The sequence below is a fragment of the Miscanthus floridulus genome, chromosome 6, assembly GCF_019320115.1.
Source record: "Miscanthus floridulus cultivar M001 chromosome 6, ASM1932011v1, whole genome shotgun sequence".
Classification (NCBI taxonomy): Eukaryota; Viridiplantae; Streptophyta; class Magnoliopsida; order Poales; family Poaceae; genus Miscanthus; species Miscanthus floridulus.
In genome coordinates this window covers 48,288,019-48,303,636 of record NC_089585.1, presented here as the reverse complement: position 1 = coordinate 48,303,636, position 15,618 = coordinate 48,288,019, and positions in this window count along the sequence as shown.

Here is a 15,618-nt window from a genome sequence, read left to right as displayed (position 1 = left end):
CATCAGAGCTTGGATCAAAGGAGTAAGCCTATAGATTAAGTGTGGTGCTTAGGTTATAAATTACCTATGGATATAGCTAGGCCTCCACATAGATTGTGGTAGGTGGCAAGTGGTGACAGCCTTGTCCATCCTCTGTATTCCACCATAATAGGTCTAGTTATTAAATCATAGGGCTAGTGGTAGACCTTATCTATTTAACTCTCCTAGTTGGTAGGCGGGTTGTGCCCTAAAGTACTATCACATTTCTCCTAGTTATTTATTTACCCTTAGTTACTAGAAAGATATATCGCTCGCTCTCCCACCTAGCTATCTCTGGTTGGCTTGTATTTAGTAATTAGTTTAGCTAGTTCACACCCATCCTTCACTATCGTTCACCTACCTAGGATCAACTTAAGACCTACCTTTAACAAATCCTAGTCCTATATAAATTCTAGCCTTCTGCCTTCCTATGGGAAAATATATAAATTTGACACTCGGTACTCACCAAGCAAAGTGCTACGCGATAGTTCTGTGCGTTTGCGGAATCCTCCAATAATCATTAAGAAGTATCAACAATAGTCTCAATCACTCTCCTAGGGTCTAGAGTGTTATGCTCTCAATATGATCCCAATCTATGTATTTCATCTACACAATCTTCTTCTCCTTGGCAAGAATCAGTCTTATAGAAGTCAAACTAAAATAGGGACCAAAACCTATGGTCAATCCCTCTATCATTCAGCCAAGCATAGGGATTTGCTGCCCTAGCATTCTTGACCTGCACTCCCAAGTTATAGTAGTTATTGTGTTGCCTCTAGACACATGGTCATAAATCACCAGCTCTCTACCCACTGGGGCACTCTAGGAACTGAGGGGGTGTGTCTGGCACACCAATAGCTGGAATGGTCTTCCCCTCTCTTCCTCCATCATCAATAGGTCCTCCATGTCTAGCGGCACCACAACTAGCACCTCCACGACTAGCACCACTACCACTTCCTTGTTCACTACCTCCCCTAGGTAGAGCCTTGTGGTGCCTCTTCCTCTGCCTTGCCCAATATCCTCACTGCCACCAACAAGCTCTTGAACAACTATTCCTCTAATCTAGTGGTCGACAGGATCATTGGAGCGCTTGGACCTCTTCTCACTCCTTCGACCAGGATCATCTTCCATCTAAAGAAAAATGCATTGGAACGGATAAGAAAACAATACCAAAGATGATAGCATCATTACACAAGATTTGAGTAGAGTTTTGAATTAAATAGAGGCTGTCGATCCTTCCAGATCATGGAGCCTCCACGCTCTGGCGTGGGACCTCCAAGGCCTAGAGCCTCCATATAGAGGCTCGGAGCCTCTGTGTTCTGGCAGATCGCACCCTAAGTTTGATTCAACCTTCTATTCAAATCTGATGCAATGTACTATCAGATCTATCACTAAAGAAGAAAAAGAAACACATCTACACAAGGATTTTATAGAAAAGATGACCCAAATTTGAATCCATGAAAAAAATAGGGTTTCACCTTGGATGTGAGAAATCAAAGTAGAGAAGGAAGACAACAGTCGTGGACAACCTCAGTGAGTGCTCTCTAGCCACAGGCACAGCTAGAGAACAAAGGAATTGGTCGGCGGTAGTTATTTCTTCGGATGGCGATGATGGTGGCTTCTTCCTCCTCCTCTGTGGACTCCCCCTAAGTCCCATCCTCTGGCACCACCACCACAACCGTCCATGCATCATGAGTAAGCAGAGCAATGGCACAGTGTAGGTAGGAGCGATGGTGTGGCAATGACGACAGCAAGAGAGAGCATGAGCACGCAAGAGGGAGAGGCGAGAGCGGCACATCTCGAATGAGGCCCCAATAACTCAGAGAAGTTACTTGGAGGGGTAAAATAGGAAAGATCAAAAACATTTTGATTTTTACCAAAACCCTAACCATACTGTTAGGGCACGGAGCCTCTACGCTAAGCCACGGAACCTCTAGGCCATAGAACCTCCGCACATAAGCACGGAGCCTCCATGAACTGACATCGAGCAGAGACTAGGTCTATATTTCAAGCCATTTTCTAAGTGTTTTGATTATGGTCATGGACTTGTTGTCTCTTGTAGCTAGCTAGCAAATCAATAATACATAACAATAGCCACTAGAGACAAGATTGGACATATGAGTCTACAATTTAAAACACTTATTAATATTTTGCAAGCCTAACTAGTTTAAATGAGAAATAACAATCAGAGGCATGCAAGATTTCAGACCACATTATGAGAGTCAATTAATTATATTTAGTTCACACCTCAAAGCATAGAACCTTGACTCATCGAGAGGCTTTGTGAAGATATCGGCTAGTTGCTTTTCAGTGCTCACATGGTGAACTACGATATCTCCTTTGGTTTTGTGGTCTCTCAAGAAATGATGATGGATGTCTATGTGCTTAGTTCTTGAGTGCCTTATGGGATTGTTTACAAGCTTTATGGCACTTTCATTGTCACACAAAAGTGGAATTTTTGGTAAAGCAACATCCGTAATCATTGAGGGTTTGCTTCATCCAAAGCAGTTGGGCACAGCATGCACCGGTCACCACATACTTAGCTTCAGCAATGGTAAGGGCTATAGAGTTTTGCTTCTTAGAACTCCAAGACACTAGAGACCTTCCAAGGAATTAACATGTCCCTGATGTACTTTTTCTTTCTACTTTGTAACCGGTGTAATCGGAATCCGAATACCTAAGTAGATTGAAATTGGAGCCCTTAGGATACCACAAGCCAAAGTGAGGAGTGTGTACTAAATATCTCAATATTCTCTTAACAGACATAAGATGGCACTCTTTTGGGTTAGCTTGAAATCTAGCACACATGCACATGCTAAGCATAATATCTGGCCTAGATGCACATAAATCAAGTAAGGAGCCAATCATGGAACGATATACCTTTTGGTCAATGGCTTTCCCATCTTCATTTAAGTCCAAGTGCCCATTTGTTGGCATAGATGTCTTGATGGGTTTGGCATTTGCCATGTCAAACTTCTTGAGTATATCTCTTGTTTACTTCATTTGACATATGAATGTCCCTTCCTTCAATTACTTGATTTGAAATCCAAGGAAGAACATCAATTCACCCATCATAGACATCTCAAACCTCTTTTTCATGATCCTACTAAATTCTTCACAGAAAGTTTGATTAGTACTACCAAATATTATGTCATCCACATAAATTTGGCACACAAAAATATCATTCTTAATCTTTCTTGTGAAGAGAGTAGTATCGGCTTTGCCTATTTCAAAGCCTTGTGTAAGGAAAATGGATCCAAGGCCCATTTTACTTTGGATTTTGGTGTTTGATGACCAACACAACCAAGTTGGACTAATAAATTTGCAAGTGATTGTTTTGTAGTTCAATAGGGTGCAAGACGTGACTTGGACGAAGGTGAGTGATGATCCAATGATCAACACCATAAGCATGATCCTAGGAGCACAAGAGAAGACCCAAGATATCAAACAAAGTCCAAGAACAAAGATAGGAACCAAGCCATATGCAAGATCATGAAGAAACGAGCTCACAGAGGTGACCGGACGCTAGCGGAAAGTGACCGGACACTCTGATCAAGAGGCTCAGCAACAATAGGCATCAGTAGCAGCAACCAAACGCTAAGTACTAAAATTGATTGGATGCACCGATGGTACTGTTCATCATCACTAGCAACATATTCTGTACTGACCGGACGCTGGTGGCAAATCGACCGGACTTAGAACTATAGCGTTCGATTGAGTACAGAAAGGTTCCAGAGCAGCGAAATTGCGACCGGACATGTCCGATGGCGTGTGACCGGACGCTGGCAGCGTCCGATTAGTTGACTGTGGCTCTAATGGTCGGGACAACTGGACACGTCCGATCAGAACGTGATCAGCGTTCGGTCAGTAGCAGAAAAGTAGGATTTCGTTCCCAATAGCTACTTTCTAAGTGGGGCTTATAAATAGACCCCCCAACCGACCATTTGGAGTGTGTGGAGCTGATGAAACATATCAAGGGTGTTGATACACCATTTTAGTGATGTCCACTAGCATAGTGCTTAGTGATTCATTAGGTGATTAGCGTAGGTGCTTTGCGAAGTGCTCAGGTTGATTAGACCACCGCTTATGCGCTTGCTCTAGGTTTAGGCCTAGTGTTTAGTGAGATTTGCATACCTCTTACCACTCAGTGCTTGTGTGCACTATTGTTGTACGTTGGAGGGGCTTGTAGTCTTGCGAGATCACACCAACCGTGATTGTGGTGTGGCCGCCACCGTGTACAGGAGGGAACAAGGCCCGCGGCATTTTGGCAGGAAGCTTGATAGTGAAGACGGCGGGGAGCATCCAAGAGAGGCTTGCTGGAAGGCACGTCGGAGACCCACTTGCGTGTGGGGAAGGCCCGAGGCTATCCACGGAGTTACCCAACCACAAGCTTAGCCCTTGCAAGAGATTCCTTGCGAGGGGCTCCAATGAGGACTAGGGGGAAGCTTGCGTGCTTCTCGATACCTCGGTAAAAATACCGGAGTCGGCGATGGGAGTTTGCATATGTCTACCTTGCTCTTTAGCTTCTGCATTTACATTGATTGTATTACTCCTTTTGCGGTAGAGATATCAACACACTAGAAAAAGCCATAGGCGCACATTTAGATAGTTTGTCTATTGCATAGGTTTTGCTAGGGTTAGAAAAAGAGGCCAAAGTTTAGAGTTAGAGTTTTAAGTTGCCTAATTCACCCCCTCTTAGGCGTCACGGTCCCCTACAAGTGGTATCAAAGACGGTTAGCTCAATTTGGACTTTTGGCTTAACCGCCGTTGAGCCGACGCCATTTAGAGTGATTGGGATGGATACCTCTAGGCCTCCATAGTTTGATGGTACTAACTTCCCCTATTATAAAGCTAGAATGGCTTGCTACCTTGAGGTAGTTGATTTGGGAGTTTAGAGAGTCACTCATGATGGGATGAAACCCATTAAGAATCCAGATAAACCCACAAAGAGTGAAGAAAAGGAAATACATTTCAATGCTAGAGCTAAGAATTGCTTGTTTGAATCTTTTAGCATGGATGTGTTTAACCAAGTGTTCACTTTAAATATGGCTCATGAAATTTGGTTAAAACTCGAAGAGCTCCATGATGGCACATCTAATGTCCATGAGCAAAAACATTATCTAGCTAAACAAAATTATGATTCCTTTACAATGAATGGTGATGAGCTTGTACATGATATGTATTCTTGTTTGAATCTAATTATCAATGAGCTCCATTCAATAGGACTAGTAAAGCTAGATGATGTGGACATCATGAGGAAGATCATCTCCCTGCTACCACAAAAGAAATATGCAAGCATCATCACCATCCTTCACAACATGGAGGACTTGAGCACCATGACCCTGGCCATAGTCATTGGCAAGATAGTGGCATTTGAAATATCACACAATATGGGTCAAGAAGAAGCCTCTTCATCAAGCAAAGGTAGAGCTCTCGCATGTAGTGAGAAAAAGAAGATGAAGGGCAAGCAAGTTGAGACAAGCTCAAGATCAAGCTCCTCAAGTGAAGATGAAGAAGAAGATGAGGATGATGATGATGATGATTCAAGTGATGATGATCAATCTTCCTCCTCCACCTTTGACCTTGATGAAGAATCAATTAAACTTATCAACATGGTGGAGAAGATGATCCAAAGACTCAATGTCAAGGGTGTGCCCATCCAAATTCAAGATCTCATTTTCACCAATCAAAGAAATGAGCAAAGAAAGAGAGGATGCTATGGATGCGGTGAGTTGGGTCACTTTGTGGAAGTTTGTCCAAACAAGCCCACACCCAAGACAAAGAAGAAGGCATGCAAGAACCAAGCCCTCACATCAATAAGGTCATAGGATGATTCTTCAAGTGAATAAGAACACCATCACAAGAGGCGAGGCCGTAAGAACTCATCATCAAGCTCCTCTCGTATGTGCCTTATGGCACGAGTAACAAAAGCTCATCCTCTAGTGAGAGTGATAGTGATGATGAAATGCCTTCTAATGATGAAATTGTGCAACAAAATCTTAATTATGCTAAAGTTTGCACTAGTCAACAAAAGAAGCTCGAAAGATTAAAAGAAAAGCTAGATAGTTCACAAGAAGCATATAAAACTTTGCTTAAACAATATGAGACATTTGCTAATCTCATTATTGAACTATCTACTAAAATTGAGCAACTTGAGGATAGTGCAACAACAAATGCATGCACAATCAATGATGAGCAACTTGTAAAGAAAAATGAAAAATTAAAAGAAAAGTTAGCTAGCTCACAAGATGCTTATAAAAGTTTGCTTGCTAAAATGGAAACCATGTGCAAACATTGTGATGAGCTAACTAATAAAGTTGCTAATTTTGAAGCCGTTAGTACAACCCCCACCAAGGCATCTAAAAAGAAAAGTTCTATTGTTAACATGTCTAAAAAGGATGCCTCTACTTCTTGTAATGATTTATGTTTAGACTCATCTTTGTGCAACCAAGTTTGTGTTGAGAAAGTTGTTGTAGATACATGCACACAAGAGGTTGCAAAGGAGAATGAGCAACTCAAGCAACAAGTAGCTCGCCTCACCAAGGACTTGACTCAAGTGAAAGGCAAGGCGAAGCAAGCCCAACTTCATCAAGATAACACCGTCAAGGGAGTGAAGAAGCTTGATGAAGGACAAACCATGGTTTGCTATGTGTGCCACAAGGAAGGTCACAAGTCCTATGAGTGCAAGGTGAATAATGGGGGAGGAGCAAAGAAGAAAGAGAAAAAGCAAACAAGCAAGCTCTCCAACACCTACACCAACAAGGTGGACAAGAAGGCCTCCACACCATACTTGTTAAAGAAGAAGAAAAATGACAAGGTGGTGGCCATCAAGGTGAACAAGCAAGCCAACAATGGGGTCAAATGCTTTTGGGTGCCAAAGGAAATCATTTCCAACATGAAGAGCACCAAGAAGGTTTGGATCCTGAAAGGGAAGTGAGAAGTCCGATGGACTTTGGGGAATTTGGAGACTTGGCAAAGTATGGGTGCATTTCATGGGGTGCATCATGATGGACAAGATCATTGCCAAGTGGGTTAATGAATACTATAGACTCAAATTCCCCTTCCCATGTTAGGTAACTAGATTCAATTTTCTTCAAGTGTTACTAGATTTAATTTCCTACTAGTGGCATCCTTAAGCATATAGTTACTTTTCATGCCTAGGTTTGCTTTTGCAAGCTTATATATTTTTTTGCCAAGCATACACTAGGTATATCTTATGGTAGGCTTGCTTGGTTTCATTGTTAACCCTTGGAGCAAACCTACATGTTTTAAAAGTATTGAGGAGCACGGCACATAGCTTGTCTTTCGATTGTTCATCTAATATGTGCCAAAGTCCAAATTGTAGATAATTTCTCCCGAATATCGCCTTCGAAAATGACTCTCACATTCATGTGATGTCATCTTTCAAGTGGTATTTTTTATTCTAAAAATCAATGTGCAAGTTTCCTACAAGTATTCCATACTTGTGTGCACAAATTTAGGGGGAGGTTACTCTACAAGTTGGATGCCTTGAGATTAACACCTTTTCAAGCTTATCATGTGTGTAGTAGTCTCATTGCAAGGAAAATAGAGTCCCCAGGGTTAAGCATTATACTTCAAATATCCACCACCTATTGTAAGCTTGATAGTGAAGATGGTGGAGAGCATCTAGGAGAGGCTTGCCAGAAGGCACGTCGAAGACCCACTTGTGCGTGGGGAAGGCCCGAGACTATCCACAGAGTTACCCGACTGGGTGCTTGGCCCTTGCAAGGGATTCCTTGCGAGGGGCTCCAACAAGGGCTAGGGGAAGCTTGAGTACTTCTTGAACCTCGATAAAAATACTAGAGTCGTTGATGGGAGTTTGCATATCTCTACCTTGCTCTTTAGCTTCTACATTTACATTGATTGTATTACTCCTTTTGCGGTAGAGATAGCAACACACTAGCAAAACCATAGGCGCACATTTTGATAGTTTATCTATTGCATACGTTTTGCTAGGGTTTGAAAAAGAGGCCATAGTTTATAGTTAGAGTTTTAAGTTGCCTAATTCACCCCCCTCTTAGGCGTCACGGTCCCCTACACCTTGCTTGAGCAAGAAATCCTTGAGGCATTCATACCAAGCTCTTGGTTCTTGCATAAGCCCATAGAGTGCCTTATGGATTTTGTAGACGTGGCGAGGATACTTAGGATCTTCAAATCCTGGTGGTTGCTCCACATAAACTAGCTCAGAAAGTGGACCATTGAGAAAAGCACTCTTGACATCCATTTGATATAGCTTAAAATCATGATGGACGGCAAGAAGCATCCGGATGGCTTCAAGTCTTGCTACTAGCACAAATGTCTCTTCAAAGTCTAGCCCTTCAACTTGAGTAAAACCTTGAGCAACCAATCTCGCCTTGTTCGTTGTCACCACACCATGTTCATCTTGCTTGTTTTGGAAGACCCACTTGGTGCCAATCACATTAGTCTTGTGTCTTTCCACCAACTCCCATACTTAATTTCTATCAAAGTTGTTCAACTCCTCTTGCATAGGCATCACCCAATCTGAATCCTTAAGAGCTTCATCTACCTTAAGTGGTTCCAAAGAAGAAGAAAAAACGAGTAAAATTGACAAAAAATTGCTAGACGAGATTGAGTTGTTACCCCCTTTCTTATGCTCCTAAGAATATTATCAATGGGATGACCCCGTTGTATACTTTGATGTACTCTTGGGTGAGATGTCCTATCTAAAGGTTGATGTAGGGGTTGGTTATCATCACCATCATTAGCTTGAGGCTCATTGTCATGAATTGATTTATCTTCTCGATGATGATTGCCCCAGTCCTCGAAGCCTCTATGTCCTAGCATGGAGCCTCCATGTCCTATGATTTCACAGGTGCTGAGGCAACATAGTTGGCCCTTGGAGTGGTGTTGAAGCTCAGAGTTGAGAATCATATTCTTCAGTAGCTTCAACTAGTCTTACATCACCTATGGCCAATTGCTTGATTGCTTCACAAGGCGGCTCTTCTTTACCTACAACATCTAGATCACCTTGCTCCACTTGAGATCCATTAGATTCATCAAACACCAAATATATTGTGCTTCTTAGTGTAAGCAGAAAAGTCTACAAGCGCACAGAAGTACCATTGTAGCACTTCATCCAATGGTATTTAGGGTATTGTATTTCCACAAGGAATGGAGGTGTAAGTAGTCTTTTAGCTAGTTTACCCTAGAGAACAAGAGGAAGGATAACTCAGGTAGTGAGGCTCTTCTAAAGATTAGAGAACCTAAGGGAAGGTAACTTTGCTACTACAAGCTTACTTTGGGCACCGACTTACGCTTGGTCTACCAAGCGATACCGGCCTATAGCTCTACGCCATATCCAAACATGGGGGATTACGAAGGATGGACAGGGCTGTCACCACCTATCGCCTACCCCTCAACCAGAGGAAATGAGGCAAGCAAAGGTGAGATCTAGCTTAGACACCACGTCTACGATATCAGCCACTACTCTAGCATTGGCAAGAAACTTCCATCTTTATCAGGAGTCCTCTACTAGAGTATTCACCCTAGGGACAAATGATGAACCCACTGGCTTGTAAGAACAAAGATAACTTTCTTAAGAACTCAAAATCAAAAGATGAACACAAATGTCTTACTCCAAGTAGCAAGATGATCGTAGAGGTACAAGTGTAGAGGAGGAAGCCGACAAGTCCAGCACTCCGTCCACCCGATGTACAAGGCATGCCGAGTATAAGAAGTAGAGGGAACCGCTACTCCACTATTCATCCCACTCTTTCCTCACTCACTCTCTACTCTAGTCTAGCTAAAAGCTAATTGAAATGTAGGTGCTTTTGCTCTTCTTCTCCAAGTGTATCCTCTCCTTCATATGAGGAGGGGGTCTTCTTATATAGCCTTGAGGAGGTCAGTTTGGTCATGTATTTTAGGAAACACCCATGCAACCAACCTCCTAGAGCATAATTGCACTGCTAGAAGAAGGTGGGGCTAGGCTAAGCTGGGGGCAGTGTGGCTACACCTAGGGTGCGGCCGCACCATGGGCTACGTGCTTGGCCACTATCTTTGGTGAGTGGGCTCTTGGCTGGGCCTGGGCCACTCCTGCACTGGTGTTCTACCTAGAAATTGAGTTGGATGGGCTACCTTGTGCTTCCTTGGCCTAAATACGCTTTGCACTTTCCCTAATTGTGTATTTTGATGCGTATTGCACATTTATGTCCTACAAAACATGTATATACCAAAACTTGTGGAAAATGTTAGTCGAAGGCCCTATTTCTAAGTTTTGGTATTCACATTTGTTTTATTTGGTTTAAATGTTGGTGGTAGGAATATGAGTTAAGCATCACCAACAACATCTACCATGATTTCAGTTCTTCTGGTGGAATAATTGAAAACCCGATAGGCGTGCTCGTTTGGACCATAACCAAGAAGAAAATCTTCATCAATTTTAGGTGCAAACTTAGAGCTTTGGGGCTTCTTGTTAAGAATGAAACATTTACACCCAAATACCCTAAAGTATGACACCTTGGGTTTGTTACCGGTTAGAAGCTTGTATGAAGTTTTCTTGTAGTACTTGTGAAGATAGAGGTGATTGATAGCATGGCAAGCGGTGTTGATTGCTTTGGCCCAATGGTTGTCTAGAGTCTTGTATTCATCAAGCATTGTTCTTGCCATATCAATGAGAGATCAATTCTTCCTTTCAACCACCCCATTTTGTTGAGGAGTATGTGGAGCCGAGAACTCATGCTTGATGCCCTCATCATCAAGAAATTCTTCAACATTGGTGTTGTAGAATTCAGAGCCATTGTCACTTCGCACCTTCTTGATATGTAGCCTAAATTCCCTTTGTACTCTTCTAATGAAGGTCTTCACCTTCCCTGGTACTTCACTCTTGTCATACACAAAGAACATCCACATGAAGTGAGAATAGTGATCAACAATAACAAGACCATATTTGTTACCGCCGATGCTAACGTAGGCAACCGATCCAAAGAGAGCCATATGAATAGGCTCCAATGGGCTTGTTGTCGTGATAATGTTCTTTGGTGGGTGTGGTATGCCAACTTGTTTTTTAGCTTGGCATGCTTTACATATCCTATCTTTCTCAAAGTGAACATTCGTTAGTCCAAGAATGTGCTCATCCTTTAGAAGTTTGGTCAAGTTCCTCATCCCAACATGAGCTCGTTGACGATGCCATAGCCAACCCATGCTAGATTTTGCCACTAAACAAGTCTCAAGCTTAGCTTCACTTTTGTTGAAATCAACTAAGTAAAGCTTGCTTTTCATATGCCCCATAAAAGCAATAGAGGAATCCTCCCTTCTAATGGCGTTCACACCCTTATCCGTAAAGTGACAATCATAGCCCATCTCACATAATTGTGATATGGACAATAAATTGTAACTCAATGAATCAACATGTAAAACATTTGAAATTGAATGATCTTGAGTTATTGAGATTTTACTGACACCAAGCACTTCTGCTTTTGAATTATCCCCAAACACTGTATTTTCACTTGGACCTTCCATTTGGGCATAAGATGAGAACATACTCTTCTCTCTGGTCATATGGTTTATACATTCGCTATCAAGCACCCAGCTTGACCCACCGGAGGAGTATGCCTAGAGTGTTAGCCACTAAAATCTTAGGTCCCCAATTAGTATTGGGGCCTTGAGTGTTAGCCACTAAAATATTAGGAACCCATAGAGATCTTTTCACATATATGTTGGGCTCATTTCCAACATACGTGGTAGCAACTTTACCAAGGTTGTTGCGTCTCAACACATAGCTAGAGGACATGCTCTCATGGGGTGCATGGGCCGTAGGCTTGTAAGCATACTTGTTCCTCTTTGGTATGATTGGGTTCTTCTTGACCTATAGATGAGTGTCAGATGCTTTAGGAGCTTGTTGTCTTGGTCAAGGTTGTGGCTTGGTTCTGTTGGTGCCACTGTTCTGCTACACCTCAGAACCTCCATGTTTTGGCACAGAGCCTCTAGGGCACGAAACCTCTGTGGTCTGCACCGGCTGCACCACTCCAATGGTCTCCTTCTCAAACCTCATGTAAGACACTCCATTCATCATCTTTCTTTCACCGGTCTTGCCACCCTTCTTATGGCCGAGTCCATCCTTGATAAAAGGATGTCTTCCTTGAATGAATTTGGGCTTCTTGCTTGCATCATCCAATGGTGTCTTGATTGGCAAAACAAAAACCCTATTGATACCTTTGCCTTGATCATCAATGGATTTTTGTTTTTCACTTTCTTCTTTTCCAAGTTGGAGCACTTGATCCATCCTTAGGCCATCTCTATCATCTTGACCACCATCATATCATCTATCTCCACCACTTGGTGTTTACCAACCTAGCTCATATACATCACTAATGACAAAGGTTAGTACACTTAGGTTTCATCAACTAGCCAAAAACAAACTAGGGCTTTCACACCTCCATTGGCAGGAGGGATATAGAATCAGATCGAGATAAGAGCCAAAGGCTACCCTTAGATCACTACTAGGAATATCCACTTCTATGACGATCAGCTTTTGTCACTGAAGGAGCCAAATTTGTCATAATTTCAGTTTTATGATGAATTCATAACAAAAATCGGTTCGTCATAGAAGTCGCGTCATACTTGAACTTTTATGATGATTTTCGCAAATCATCATAGAAGTGGCTTAATCTATAATGAAAATAGAATGTCATAGAACTATTTTGGCATGTGTGGTAGGGGGCTACCATGCTGGGGGTGCTTCTATTGGAGATGCTTTCCACGTGTACAGTTGCATTGGAGGTGGTTTGGGTATGCGTCACCTTCTTATTGCACAACATGGTCATCTCTGGTTCTTGCATGTTTTAGGTTCTTACTAGACCACGTGTTGGTTCCTTGTTGTTCCACATGTAAGTTTTCTACTAGCACACGTGTCATGTTGCAGTTGGATCATGTGTCCCTTCTTCATTGGACCATGTGTCGTATTTTTATTGGTCCACGTGTCCATTTCTTATTTCACCACGCATCATGATGCTATTCGTCCATGTGTCATATTTTATACATCCATGTGGCTTGACGATTTCCTTCCACGTGTTGGATTTTTAATAGCCCACGTGTCGTGCCCTGGCCAGTTCTCATGTCATGCACTGGTTGGTCCATGTGTCTTATTTTTATTTGATCATGTGGCATGTCTAGTTTCTACTGTGTGTAGGACTAATTACATTAGAAAAGTAATTCGAGATCATCAGTGCTACATAGATTGACAACATAATTATTCAAGCTAGCAATCAAATACCAACAATTAACATTTCACACGTCAGTAGCAAGGCACTGATAGAGTTCCACCACAACAAACCATCTCATGAGTCCACACAATAGACAACAAATGTTCACCACATCAAGCCACAAGAGTTGAAGACTGAGAGTTAATTACCAGGAGCCTATTGTACTCCTCCTATCACAATTCCTTGAATTCCTCAAACTCCCTTTCAAACTCTTCTATCTTCCTCTTTAGTTCTTTCACTAGTTTGATGAGGGCAGTGGTACTTTCCTGTTCACCAGCAAGCTACTCCCAAAATGTCATCTCCGCTGATGTCTCTGCTCTGGTGGAGCTTCTCAGGATACCAACATTTTTCAAAAAAGGTTTTTCCTGCTTGCCTAGGAGGGGGGCTTGCCCTAGTAGAGGTAGAGGACCTTGGAAACAACATCAACATTAGTCAATGGTTGCTGCCCATTAGCAATAGGTTCTGCTTGCATAGCTTCCATAGCTTCTTGTGAAATTCAATTAGGAAAACATTAGGTTATAGATAGTTGTAACACTCTCGGTGTTACACCCTAAACAAACCACTAAACCATGTCATGAGCATCATGTTTATGTGATAAAGCATGTGATAAAGTGTGTAGATCAATTTCTTGTAGCCTAAAATGACTAATAAAAATATTAAATGAAAGTTGATTCAATAGCTCATGTATATCAAGTAGGGTTGAAAACCAATTTTTATTAAACAAAAGCATTATAGAACATGTGTGTCACTCTTAAATAAAGTTTGTAGTATGGACCTTGAAGATGACAATGAAATCCTTGTTGTTGAAAAATAACTTCACTTGCTAATGCTTCTAATGGCCTAGAAATGCAACTTCGAATCAAGTTTAGCTCAAAGACTTAGAATATTTTTAAGTTTATAGACAGCAAGACAATGCCATATTTGGCAATTTATTTTGTGAAATCGAGTTAAGGGATGGTGTTGTGTTTTAGCTCGAGTTGGTAGCCTGATAAGCCCTCTTGAGCGTGGTGAAGGTGTGTTGATTCCTAGAACAACCGTTTAGTTTTTATAGGTGATTTAAAATTCATGCACGACATGTTCTCGGGCTAGTTCGTCGGGTGAGCGTGATCACCATGCTCGGCCCCACGGTGCCACGTGCTGGTCTCATGCATGCATGTTGCCACTTGTGGCCGGTCGTGGCTATCTCTGGCCTAGCTGTGGCTTGGTCGCCACTGGCCTCTGGCATGTGGAGCCGCTACTGCCGCTTGCATAGCCAAGCGGTGCTACCACTGGCCCCATCGTGCTGCCACACTATCGACCTGGCCTACGCTGCGATGCAGCCACTACCAGTGCCATTGCCTCACCATCATGTCCGTGCTTCTCTCTACACCTCTACACCGCTGTTGGCCTGGTTCAATGCCGCCACTACCATGCACACGTGGCTGAGCTTGCCATTGCCTTGCAATTTATGGCGCTGCACCACGTGGGCCATGCTGGTCGTGGACCCATGTGCTTGTTCATGGCATCTGCGTGCGTGCCTCCCTAATCACACCGACCACGTCTCGCCAAGGCAAGACCGAGCTAAGCCCACCTACTGGCCCTATCTCTCTCTCTCTCTACTGCTGCCATCGAGCTGTGCCATCAAATTAGCCATTGAGTGATCACCTCCATTCAATTTAGTGCATCCATGGTTTCAACATCATGTCCTCTCGCTGCCTGCCCCACCCAGCCTTGAACCGTGCATGGCTAAGCTTCAATTTGGAGTTTTCCCCACCGCCGTGCCATTAAGGCTGCGCTCAGCCATGGTCAAGGGCAGCCCTCCTACCACCCATCCCAAACCAATTCACCTACACCACTACCATCGCCTTGACTCCCTCTTCACCCAACATGCCTTAGTCAAACCACTACCGCCTCCTCATCGTTGTTGATGCGACCGTGCCACCACAGTGTGCCACCGCACATCTTGGCAGCACGTGGCTAGCCCTTCTCCATCATTTTCTTCTCCAACCGTCACATCGGCTAGGTCCACAGTAGTTTACTGATGCTCACTCGCTAGCCGGTTAGGTCCTTAGGTGCCTTAGTTCACCGAAGCAGTCGTGCCACCGTCGTGGATGGTTGCGCACCACCATAGCTCGCTCTAGTGCATCTTGTCGCCCCGTGTTGCTACTCAGTGTAGGTGGTTGGACCATAGTTGAGTGTCGGCCTGATCGACATGCCAATGCGGGTCTCTAGTGGCCGCGTGGCCACCCCATGTCACCGCTCGCTGTGCCATAGGGCACGGGTTAGCCAGGGGTGCATGTGGGGCAATTCTAGGAAAGATAGGGGGTTAAGTGAGAAGGTTTGAGAGAGGGGGAATAGCGTTAGGACTTAGTTGTAATTTGTG